This window comes from Microcaecilia unicolor, chromosome 3 (genome assembly GCF_901765095.1).
Source record: "Microcaecilia unicolor chromosome 3, aMicUni1.1, whole genome shotgun sequence".
Taxonomy (NCBI): Eukaryota; Metazoa; Chordata; class Amphibia; order Gymnophiona; family Siphonopidae; genus Microcaecilia; species Microcaecilia unicolor.
This window is the reverse complement of record NC_044033.1, coordinates 507,808,708-507,821,622: the sequence shown is the minus strand read 5'-3', so window position 1 is coordinate 507,821,622 and position 12,915 is coordinate 507,808,708. Positions and strand designations below refer to the sequence as shown.

The following is a 12,915-nucleotide window of genomic DNA, read 5'->3' as shown; positions in this document are numbered from 1 at the left end:
GGAGTAATATAAGGAAGTATAATTTCACAGAAAGGGTGGTGGAGGCGTGGAATGGCCTCTCCGGTGGAGGTGGTGGAGTCGAGGACTGCTCCAGAATTTAAAAAGGCATGGGATAAGCATGTGGGATCGCTTAGGAACAGGAAGAATTAGGGGTTACGGAGGATGGGCAGACTGGATGGGTCATATGGCCTTTATCTGCCGTCATATTTCTATGTTTCTATTCCACCAATGCCTAAGAGCCAACCTCATCAGTGATGTCACAATGGCTCAATTGTCCTATTCTTGGCTTACTTTCCTCCCTTAGTGTGAAGAGTTTCAGTCTCTGGTAACCAGAGCTCATATTGTGATGTCATAATGGGAATAGGTTTAGGAGTAACCTAAGGAAGTATTATTTCACAGAAAGGGTGGTGGAGGCGTGGAATGGCCTCCCGGTGGAGGTGGTGGAGTCGAGGACTGTTCCAGAATTTAAGAAGGCATGGGATAAGCATGTGGGCTCGCTTAGGAACAGGAAGAATTAGGGGTTACGGAGGATGGGCAGACTGGATGGGTCATATGGCCTTTATCTGCTGTCATGCTTCTATGTAAATGTAAACTCTATTTGCACACTAAAGTTATAGGGGTAGATATGCAGACGGTGGCAATTACGTTTTGTGGCTGCCAGAGGCATTATTCTTGGATATTCAGAATTGTAATTCATATCTTTTTGAGACATTTCAACACTAAAAGGGTGAACATACTTGCCTGAGACTGGTAGATTGTAGAATATTTGCATTTATATACTAACATGCTACATTCAGGAATGCACATCTATACCTGCTAAGCTGAGTAGGAGTCCTCCGACTGCATTGCCACAAGTGGTGGTGGTGGGGCTTCAATATTGTGTTTTCAATGGCTAGAAACGGACAGGTTCCTGTGCCTCACTAGTAAAAATGTGCTAATGAAATAGCGCCACCCACTGGCAGGACTGTAGTTGGAGGACTCCCGCTCAGCTTACAGCAGTGTTTTTCAAGTCCAGTCCTGGAATACCCCTTGCCAGTCAGGTTTTCAGGATACCTATAATTTATATGCATGAAAGAGTTTTGTATATATAGAGGCAATGTATGCAAATAAAGTTCATGCATATTCATTGTGGATATCCTGAAAACCTGACTGGCAAGGGGTACTCCAGGGCCGGACTTGGGAAACACTGGCTTAGAGCAAACAGGGGCACCTAGATTCCTTTCTAGAATTAGTTGGTTGCATTTTGATACCTATATCTTGGTGCACTTTATAAAATTAACTCCAGGATAGTGGATGCATGGAACAACTCCCTCGAGATCCTTAGCTGCAAATCACTAGAATTCTTTGCAAAAATGCATTTAGCCACCTATTTAGATCTGTCTGGCAGTACATGGTAACCCTAATACCGTCAATACCGTCAATATTCAAACAAAACATCTGAAAAGAGAAAAGCCTATTGACCCGAAGGGGAAAAAAAAGTCTACTTGGCCATGCCGCACTCTTATGAAAAAACTGGGGCTTTGACTTGGAGATCAAGTGTGTGGAGCAAATAATTCAGATTTATTGTAGAGAACAGAGCGAAAAGCCTGCATTTAATAAAGCAAACCACTGTAAGAGCTACAGAAATAAGTCTCATGAACACAATACAGCACATTTCACATTCCTCTACCTACAGTCTTTGCATATTTTGAACTTTGCTTCTGTAGGAAGGAAAATATCTCTGTTAAAGACCTATTTTACAAAAGCATATACTGCAGATGGTCCCAAACAGCCCACTTACTTTGTAGAAACTGGTGAACACAAGGAGCTCATTAACGCTTCCAAAGTGTGGGTATTTGAGGCTAATTTTATAACAGGCTGCCCCTTTACAAGTCATCGTTGAGGTCCCACTTGGAGTATTGTGCTCAGTTTTGGAGGCTGTATCTTGCTAAAGACGTAAAAAAAAAAACTTGAAGCAATTCAGAGAAAAGCAATGAAAATGATTTGGGGCAGTGGCGTACTGAGGGCGGGGCGGTGGGGGCGGTCTGCCCCGGGTGCACGCTGCTGGAGGGGTGCAGAGAGCAGCTGCGCGGCTGTCGGCTCCGCTGGTTCCCTGCTCCCTCTGCCCCAGAACAGGTTGCTTCCTGTTCCGGGGCAGAGAGAGCAGGGAGCCAGCGGAGCCAACAGTTGTGCGGCTGCTCCCAGCAGCCAAGAATGCACCCGGGGGGGGGGGGGTGTCATTGCATCAGGGGGGTGTCGAGCTGTACCCTCGGGGGATGGATGCCACTATCCCTGCACAATACAGTGAAAGAATATGTGACTTTTTAACCTGTACATATTTCCAGCGATTGTATTACAACCCATTTCCACGCAGACACCTGTTCAATGCACACAAATGGCTTTTAAATTTAACTCCTGTGTGACTGCTGTATTTCTGTCTAAATAGATACTTCTGGGAAATTAAGAAAAGAGAGCATTTGTCTTCTATTTTCAGAGCTGTAATTGCTTAAATTATAGTTGCTCATTAGGTGATATTGTGTTAGTTAAAAAACAAAAACAAAACAAAAAAACTTCTCCCCCTTAAGAAGACCTGATTATCATGAGTTCTAAAATATTACATAATTCCACAGGAAATTCAAAGGCTGCCAGAAGGGATGACAGGAAAGCTATCCCAGGAACAGACGTTGGCATAGATGGTTCCTCTACAAAAAAGGATCCTACATTTTGGCATGTGGATTCAGCACCTGCTTTGTTAAAACCCTTTCCTGGCGCACTTGTTTTCTTAGAATTAAAATAAATCAATGTGAACAGGATCAGCATCCTAATTGATACCATAGGAGAGCTACTGTTCTTTGTTAATTGTGACTCCCTTCAGTAGAAATAATGGGAACGCTTTCTTCGTACGCGCCTGCAGTCCAAGTGGTAGATCTAGTGTAGGCATTTTAGCAATTACATTGCAATGATATCCGCAGAGATCGCATTGCCTCCATTTCAATGTCCATTAGCCATCTTTGATTAGTGTACTAAGATGCATAGGGCCCGAAATTCAGCCGACGGCAGCGAGCGGCTGGTAACTAACCCTGGAAATTTAATGCTGGTGCATGCACAGCTCCCAGCAGTAAATGTCCCGGTATAGTAACATAGTAAATGACGGCAGATAAAGACATGTACGGTCCATCCAGTCTGCCCAACAAGATAAACTCATTTACATGGTATGTCATACTTTATTTGTACACCCAAGTTTGATTTGTCCTTGCCTTTCTCAGGGCATAGACCGTAGAAGTCTACCCAGCACTCTTCATGTACTAAAAGTTCTGAAGATTCTGGAATCCTAAAGAGTTACAAGATTCCGGAATCCAAATTAGTAGCAACATTCCATGTAGAACCCCAAAGAGTAACATAGTAAATGACGGCAGATAAAGATCTGTATAGTCCATCCAGTCTACCCAACAAGATAAACTCATTTACATGGTATGTGATACTTTATATGTATACCCGAGTTAAAAATAATCCTCTACTAGTAAGACAAACTTTGTAGCCCCGTAGTCAGCAGGAATTGAACCTACGCAGGGAGACCCCAATGGATTTCTAGTCCATCGCCTTAACCACTCGGCCATGACTACCACTCGGTATGACTGCCAACCTAGAGGTTAAACGGGCACCTGCTGATATTCACATTCGGTGCCCTGTTAACTTGCCACATGAAGCTAGGACAGCTGTTTTTGTTGTCCTAACTGTGGGGTCCTTTTATTAAGCCCTCCGTGGCCCCCCATAGCTACGCCACTATCTGTGAGGTGCACTGGTGGAAGAAGGACAGCCTGAAGGGTCTGTGTCTGAATGTAGCGGATTGGAGTTAGGAGTAACAAAGCAGCTTTGGATTTATTACTGACACGAAAAGATGGGTAACAGGAGAAACGTAGAAAGGGCCCTGCAGTGGGGGCTGTTTTTTTCCCTTGCACCAAGGCCCTTTTTACTGCAGCGGGTAAAAAGCCCCTAAAAATGGCGGTAAGATTACTGTTACTGTGTGGTCATGTGGGGGGGGAGCACTTTCCGCCACCCAGTGAGCAACGCCCGATTACTGCCGGGGATAGTGCCACGCTATAAAATAAAATAAAAATTTCTGGCACGATGGAAATGGCGCACGCTTGAGGCGGAACTACCGCCAGCAACCGCGTTGGGCCCACATTGAGCTTAACGACGCTTTGTAAAAGGGCCCCTTTATGTGGAAGCAAACAGAAGCGGATCAATTTAAAACAAATCGGAGAAAATGTTTCTTCACCCAACGCATAAATAAACTCTGGAATTCATTGCCGGAGAACGTGGTGAAGGCGGTTAGCTTGGCAGAGTTTAAAAAGGGGTTAGACGGTTTCCTAAAGGACAAGTCCATAAACCGCTACTAAATGGACTTGGGAAAATCCACAATTCCAGGAATAACATGTATAGAATGTTTGTACGTTTGGGAAGCTTGCCAGGTGCCCTTGGCCTGGATTGGCCGCTGTCGTGGACAGGATTCTGGGCTCGATGGACCCTTGGTCTTTTCCCAGTGTGGCATTACTTATGTACTTATGTACCTATAATCACGGTATGGTATACAACTTTATTCTAAAAAAACGCCCGACACAGGCTGTGTTTCGCCCACTACAGCTTGTGTCGGGCATTTGTTTTAGACTAAAGTTGTATGTAGAGCCCCTGACACAGCCCAAGTGGGCGAAACACAGCCTGTGTTGGGAGTTTTTTTTAGAATAAAGTTGTATACCATACCGTGATTATAGGTACATAAGTACATAAGTACATAAGTAATGCCACACTGGGAAAAGACCAAGGGTCCATCGAGCCCAGCATCCTGTCCACGACAGCGGCCAATCCAGGCCAAGGGCACCTGGCAAGCTTCCCAAACGTACAAACATTCTATACACGTTATTCCTGGAATTGTGGATTTTTCCCAAGTCCATTTAGTAGCGGTTTATGGACTTGTCCTTTAGGAAACCGTCTAACCCCTTTTTAAACTCTGCCAAGCTAACTGCCTTCACCACATTCTCCGGCAATGAATTCCAGAGTTTATTTATGCGTTGGGTGAAGAAACATTTTCTCCGATTTGTTTTAAATTGATCCGCTTCTGTTTGCTTCCAAGTTGGATTTTGCCGATCGTCTGCCTTCTTGTTTTCTTGGACCCCCTTTATGCTTTAGCCAGTTAGTGAACTGAAAATAGCTGCTAACCAGTTAAGTTGATGCTTCGCCCTAACTCCATCCCCCCCCCCCCCCCAGCCCGTTAGCTGTGATTTTCAATGGCACTAACTGGTTAAATGCTACTGAATATCAGGTGCAGATTCACTCAGTAGGGTTTAACTGGGCAGGGGTCTTTCTTGCCCAGTTAAAACCTTTTGAAAATCAACCCCATAAGGAAATATTTTTCAATAAGCCAAATATTGAATAGGTTGTTCTGGGACAAAACAAAAAGGACCACCAAATCAGGATGTAATTTACATGGTATTTTACAACAAATTTACTGAAAATTAAGAATATAAGTGGGTCAGACAAAAGGTTCATCTAGCCCAGTATCTTGCTTCCAGTAGCAGCCAAGCCAGATCACAAGTGCCTTGCAGAATCCCAAGGAGTACCAACATTCTAGAATCCCAAAAAGTAGTAACATTCCAAAATCCCCAAAAGTAGCAACATTCCAGAATCCTAAAGAGTAGCAAGATTCTATATTATTGACCTCAGGGATATGTATTGGCTTTCCCCATGTCTTCCTTAATACAGTTTATGGACATTTCCTCCAGGAACTTGTCCAAACCTTTCTTAAACCCAGATACGCTAATCGCTGATACCATATCCTCCAGCAATGAATTCCAAAGCTCGATTATTCATTAAGTGAAGAAATATTTTCTCCTATTCATTTTAAAAGTATTCCCATGTAACTTCACGGAGTGACCCCTCATCTGTGTACTTTTTGAAAGAATAAAGAATCAATTGACATCCACCTGCTCTTCTCCATTCAGGATTTCGTAGGCTCTCTCTTTTCCAAGCTGAAGAGCCCTAATGTCTTAGGCCTTTCCTTATATGGAGACCTGTTTTCACAAAAAAGGTAACTACATCTCAGTGAGCAAATTTTTGTGTGCAATGTTGCACCATTTGATTTCCCCCAAATTCTATAAATGGCGCTGAAAATTGCTTGCACAATTTTGGACATGCAACCGAATTGCTTATGCAATTTAATTGATTAATGACCCAATTAGCTCCAATAATTGGCTGTTAACAATCAATTATTGGTGCTGATTGGCAACAATTTGCATTTACGTGCGCATCGTCATACTCAGTATTCTATATAGATGAGCGTATAAATTTCAATGCGTGGATCTGAAAAGGGGGTGTGGCCATGCGAAGGGTATGGGCAGGAACGGGAGAAGTAGCGTTGTAGACGATCTTCCAAAACAGGAAACGGATGCAAAAACATGTGTTCAAATATGTATTGAAGTAATAGCTGAGATCAAACAGATGGGCCAGACATGGGACCGTGTTTTGGCGTGATTGCCTGCCTTAGGAGTCTAAAGGATGACATCATAATATTAAAATCAATATAAGTACAAAATTAATACAAGACTAAAAACAGTATGAAGAATATATATATATAAGAAAATGTTTCACACAATGTGGAAACTCAAACGTGTGAAACAATTCTTCCCGAGGGGACTATTTCGCAACATGATACAATCAATGGTATTAAGCCACGCTGACTACTGCAACAGAATATACGCAGGATTCAAAGAACAAATCCTAAAGAAACTGCAGACTGCTCAGAACACGGCAGCTAGGCTTATCTTTGGTAAAACACAATTAGATAATGTGAAACCCCTTCACAAAAAACTACGTTGGCTACCAATCAAAGAACGAATTGCATTCAAAATCTGCTCACTGGTTCATAAAATAATCCACGGTCCAGCTCCGGGATACATGATCGACTTGATCGACCTGCCAACGAGAAACACATCCGAATCAGCAAGAACATACCTAAATCTTCACTTCCCAAGATGTAAAGGACTCAAATACAAATCAACATACGCGTCCAGTTTTTCCTACATTAGCACACAACTGTGGAACACATTACCAAAAGCCTTGAAAAACACGAATGGCCACCTAAACTTCCGGAAAAACCTAAAAACTCACCTGTTCAAAAAGGCATATCCCACCGATCCAACATAAATGCCCGATCTCTGCAACATAACGTAACTAAATCACGGTACAGACTGGACACAAATCTTCTGTTGCACGATCGCCAATGTGGTTGCGCCACATTAGCTTTTATCAAACTACTTAACCACAACATCACTTTGTATTTGTCTACACCGGAGTCCACAAGTGTTGCTCTGGAACTATGTAAGCCACATTGAGCCTACAAATAGGTGGGAAAATGTAGGATACAAATGTAACAAATAAAATCCTATATAATAAAACGCACCTCCAACATTCTGAAGCTGACTGCATGGCTGAGGCATTCCTGCTCTCTGTATCCATCTCCTGAATTGACATCACGTACTTCCGGGTTCGTCACAAGCAAAAGTGACCAACCACACGAGGTTTCTCGGCTTCAGAAAGTTGGAGGTGCATTCTATTAAATAGGATTGGTCAGTTCCTTGAAGCACAGCCAGAGCTCAGCGTCTTGCACAGTAACGCTCAGACACCAGAGAGAGGGAGGCAGGGGGGGCCTGACACCAGAGAGGGGGGGAGGTCTCTGTCACACACACTCTCTCTCACACACTCTCTCTCTCACAGTCAATGTCTTTCTCTCTCCCACTCTCACACACTGTCTCTCACACACTCTGTGTCTCACACTGTATCACATTCACCCTCTATGTGTCACACAATCATTCACACACTCTCTTGGTCTCATACACTCAGTCTCACAGAGAGTCTGTGTCTCACACACACTCTCTCTCTCGCACACACTGTATCTGTGTGAAACACACTCTCTCTCACACTGTGTCTCACATACGCACTTGCACACACTCTCATTCTCACACACACACACTCTCTCTCACAGACACACTCACACCCAGATTCACGCTCTCTCTCTCACACACACACACGCTCACACATTCACTCTCTCTCACACACACACACTCTGTCTCTCACACAGTCAATGTCTTTCTCTCTCTCACTCTCACACACACACTCTGTCTCTCACACAGTCACTCACACACTCTCTTGGTCTCATACACTCAGTGTCACAGAGAGTCTGTGTCTCACACACACACTGTATCTGTGTGAAACACACTCTGTCTCTCACACTGTCTCACATACGCACTTGCACACATTCTCATTCTCACACACACACACACACTCTCTCTCTCTCTCACAGACACACTCGCACCCAGACTGACTCTCTCTCTCTCACACACACACTCGCACATTCACTCTCTCTCACACACAGTCACTCTCACATACACTCTCTCAAACATACACACTCCGAGGAAAACCTTGCTAGCGCCCGTTTCATTTGTGTCAGAAACGGGCCTTTTTTAACTAGTAAATAAATAAAATAAAACATGAGTGGGAGGATAGGGACAGGAACACAGAAGGGAGATGATGGACAGGGCAGAGGAAAGATGAGTGATGGACAAGGACCCCCCAAATTAATTTTTTTCCTGTTGTTTTAGGAAGAAATTGATATGGAAAATGTTGTTGACATTTCCCAAGTCATATCAAAGAAATTCACACCCCTACTTCCCCCTCCCTCCCATCAGCAGAAGATCCAAAGTGGAACTGAATCAGGGACTACATGGCACTGCATGACATTTTCTGAATGAGCCACTAGGCTGGCATTTGCTGAATTTATTTCTATACGTCTATAGGGTAATTTTGTTTTATTGAATTTTACTAGTGCTTTGTGTGTTGGGTGGGGGGTGTATCTGTAGTCTGAAAACTATCCTGATAATCCTCTATTATTATGCTCAAATAGCATCTATACAAGTGCCTCAAAATTTTTGAAATTTCAATCAATATTTAATACCAAGTTTCTGCAGCATATCAAATTGATTTATTAATGGCAAGGACATCAGTATATAAACAAGTTTCAGTATAGCAGCGAGCCTGAAATATCCAAATAATGAAAATACATTCTAACCACTTCATCAGAGTGATAAACCTACCAGCATCAAGGAATTCAATGTTATGAGCGCCTGGGCACAAATAACTCCTCACCTTCTTGCACTGTTCGAGTCATTGTCTCTAGAGTGACTTTGTAAACGGTTTCTATGACATTTGTAGATAAGAACCAAGCGATGCACTCTTTCACATCACATTTCATTTCAATCACTTGGCATGTATTGCTCCATAACACACACTTAACCTTTTCTTACTTGGATGACGTATGCTTAAAACAGAAATGCAATTTATACCTAGTCACAGAGAGTATGAGAGCAAAGGAAGCCCATCCACTTTGTTTCCTAGTCCAATGCCAAGGACTGTAAGAATGGCGTGGACGTAGTTTAGGCGGGGTGAGGAGGGGCAGTGTCCCCCCCCAAACTGCCTTTAGTTGAACTTGAAGCCCCCCCCCAAAAAAATATAGCTTTCCGCAGCACCAATGGCGTACCAAGGGGGGGGGGGGCGGTCCACCCTGGGTGCACGCCGCTGGGGGGGTGCCGCACGCCTGTCGGCTCTTCGTTTTCATGCTCCCTTTGCCCTGGAACAGGTTACTTCCTGTTCCGGGGCAGAGGGAGCATGAAAACGAAGAGCCGGCAGGCGCGCGGCACCTCCCCCCCCAGCAGCGTGCACCCGGGGGGCGGGACGCATCAGCGATCCGCCCCGGGTTTCAGCCCCCATAGGAACGCCACTGCGCAACACTGCTCTATTTTCCTCTCTCTCTCTCTTCTTCCACCCCGTGACACCTGGTATCGCTATCCACCACCCCTCCACAACGCCCTCTCTGCGGTCCTCCAACTTTCTGGCCGCCGGCAGCCTCAGGAATAAAAACTCACTGCCTTCAGCCTGCCCCGGAAGCCCTTCTCTGTACAACAACGTCTATTGGTTCCCGTGTAGGTGGGGACTGCGGCGCCGGCGGCCTGGAAGCAGGAAGCGACAGCAGTAGCAATTGGGGGGGGGGCTGGGGGCGCCCTTACACCTAGCCCGACTCAGTCTCTCGGTGGCCCTGTATGTGCCATATATAGAATTGGGTCCTCAAGGACTAACATCAGCTGCTCTTACTGCAGCAGAACTTGCTTTATGATTCATACACCGTTTATGACTCCTTGTGTATTTTTTTCCTTAACTGTGTCAGGCTTATCAAACTCCTGTTACTCCGTCTTATCAGTTTATATGTTCCACCTCCACTTACCCCCTGCTCTGTCTATTAAGATGTTTTAGGCATAGTCTTTTTATTGACTTTTGACCAATAACATCACCAAAGTATTGTCAATTACAAATCAGTACGTGTAAAAACAGAGACCTAAAAAATTGGTAATTATATAATAAAATGATCTGAACATAGTCTGGTTAGCAAAAGGATTCACAAAATTCCAATAATCCTATATAATAAAATGCACCTCCAACATTCTGAAGCTGACTGCATGGCTGAGGCATTCCTGCTCTCTGTATCCATCTCCTGAATTGACATCACAAGCAGAAGTGACCAACCACACGAGGTTTCTCGGCTTCAGAATGTTGGAGGTGCATTCTATTAAATAGGATTGGTCAGTTCCTTGAAGCACAGCCGGAGCTCAGCGTCCTGCACAGTAAGGCTCAGACACCAGAGAGAGAGGGGGGGCCTGACACCAGAGAGAGGGAGGGAGGGGGGGCATTTCTGTCACACACACACCCACTCTCTCTCACACAAACACTCTCTCTCTCTCTCTCTCTCTCTCTCTCTCTCTCTCTCTCTCTCTCACAGTCAATGTCTTTTTCTCTCTCACTCTCACACACTGTCTCTCACACACTCTGTCTCACACTGTATCACATTCACTCTCTATGTGTCACACAGTCACTCACACACTCATACACTCAGTCTCACAGAGAGTCTGTGTCTCACACACACTATCTCTCTCGCACACACTGTATCTGTGTGAAACACTCTCTCTCACACTGTCTCTCATATGCACTTGCACACACTCTCATTCTCACATACACACTCGCACCCAGATTCACTCTCTCTCTCACACAGTCACTCTCACATACACTCTCTCAAACATACACACTCCGAGGAAAACCTTGCTAGCGCCCGTTTCATTTGTGTCAGAAATGGGCCTTTTTTACTAGTGTATCCTAAAGTGTTAAATATTCCTAACAAATCCTGGCACTTTGTGGATTTCAACTCCATTTCCATCATGCAAGGTCATCCTGGTGTGTCCAGTCCATTTACATTGCTTCCTGCCGACGGAGGTTCAGCCTACTCCAAGGATTCATTATATAACCTGAAGTCCTTCCTAACAACGTGCCTGCGGACCATTTTAGACTCTCTTCCCCTTTCCCTATTTTCTTCTTTCCCTGTTTCTTCTATTCTATGAAATTTAATTGTAACCGTATCACCGCTGATCTGGTGATAGCCTATCAGTACATTATAAGCCACTTTGAGCCTGCAAAACTGTGGGGAAAACGTGGGGTATAAATGTGCAAATAAATTGTTCATTGATATATATATATATACAACTCTTTATGTTAGAGCAGGAAATCTAGACTGCCCCAATCTGACGACCCCTACTTGACTGTTTGTACATATGTCCTTTAGATTGTAAGCTCTTTGAGCAGGGACTGTCCTTCTACGTTAAATTGTACAGCGCTGCGTAACCCTAGTAGTGCTTTAGAAATGTCAAATAGTAGTAGTAGTAGCATAATGGCCGAGTACCATAACTTCAAGTCTAACCTTTCTCATCAGTAAAATCTCATAACATACACTAGAAGCAAAACATCCGTACATGCTTGTTAGGTTTTGTTACATTTGTACCCCACACTTTCCCACTCATGGCAGGCTCAATGCAGCTTACATGGGGCAATGGAGGGTTGAGTGACTTGCCCAGAGTCACAAGGAGCTGCCTGTGCCTGAAGTGGGAACCGAACTCAGTTCCTCAGTTCCCCAGGACTAGAGTCCACCACCCTAACCACTAGGCCACTCCTCCACTCCGGTAAGAGCTATACCTCGTGTATTCATAATCCTAGGGCACAAGTTCTCCATCTTTATCAAACTCACATACACAGCAGTCCTTGTAACCACCTCCTTCTCCTCCCCCCCCCCCCCCCCCTTCCTACCTCTCTCTATAATTTCAACCCTTGGTAACTATTAGCCCTAACCACACTGTTAATCAGTAGATCCTATAGTTGATGGCAGTGGCTTAGCAAGGGCGGGGCGGTCCGCCCCGGGTGTCAATGGGTGGGTGGGGGGGTGCTCTGCTGGCGAGTCCCTACCAGCTCCATCCACCCGGAAGCTGTGTGGTGCGGCGCCTCGCGACTGCGCTCCTGTAAGAGAAGAAAATCGCCTCGTCGCCCCTTCCCTCACTCTCTGTCCCGCCCTCGAGGAAATAGGACGTTACATCAGAGGGCGGGACACAGTGAGGGAAGGGCCAACGAGGCGATTTTCTTCTTTTACAGCACCACAGAGTCGCGCGAGACGCCAGGTGGACGGAGCTGGTAGACAGGTGGGGACTGGGTCAGGGGGGGTGCCGTGTCACGCTGGGGGGGGGTGCCGCTGTGTTGCCGTGTCACGCCAGGGGGGGTGCCGTATTGCCCTGCAGCCAGAGGGGGGTGTGCGCGCAGCAGCGATCCGCCCTGGGTGGCAGTGAACCACAGAACGGCACTGGATGACGGGAACTTCCCTCGATCCCAGCCCCCAATCTAATCTCCCCTCCCCAACTCTCTAATTCCCCCCTTTAATATGTATTGACATTGGAAGCATTATAGTATGTTATAGTACCTATGTTATTTGAATGTTTTTAATTGCTTTAACCGCGTAGG

At 45.1% G+C, this 12,915-nt stretch overlaps 1 non-coding gene across 1 annotated transcript; it reads right to left on the bottom strand.

The window, feature by feature from the left end:
* Nucleotides 1-3,520: 3,520 nt before the first annotated feature.
* On the bottom strand, nucleotides 3,521-3,602 carry TRNAS-AGA. The gene has a single exon. It is a non-coding gene; the product is annotated as a tRNA-Ser (tRNA).
* Nucleotides 3,603-12,915: the final 9,313 nt, after the last annotated feature.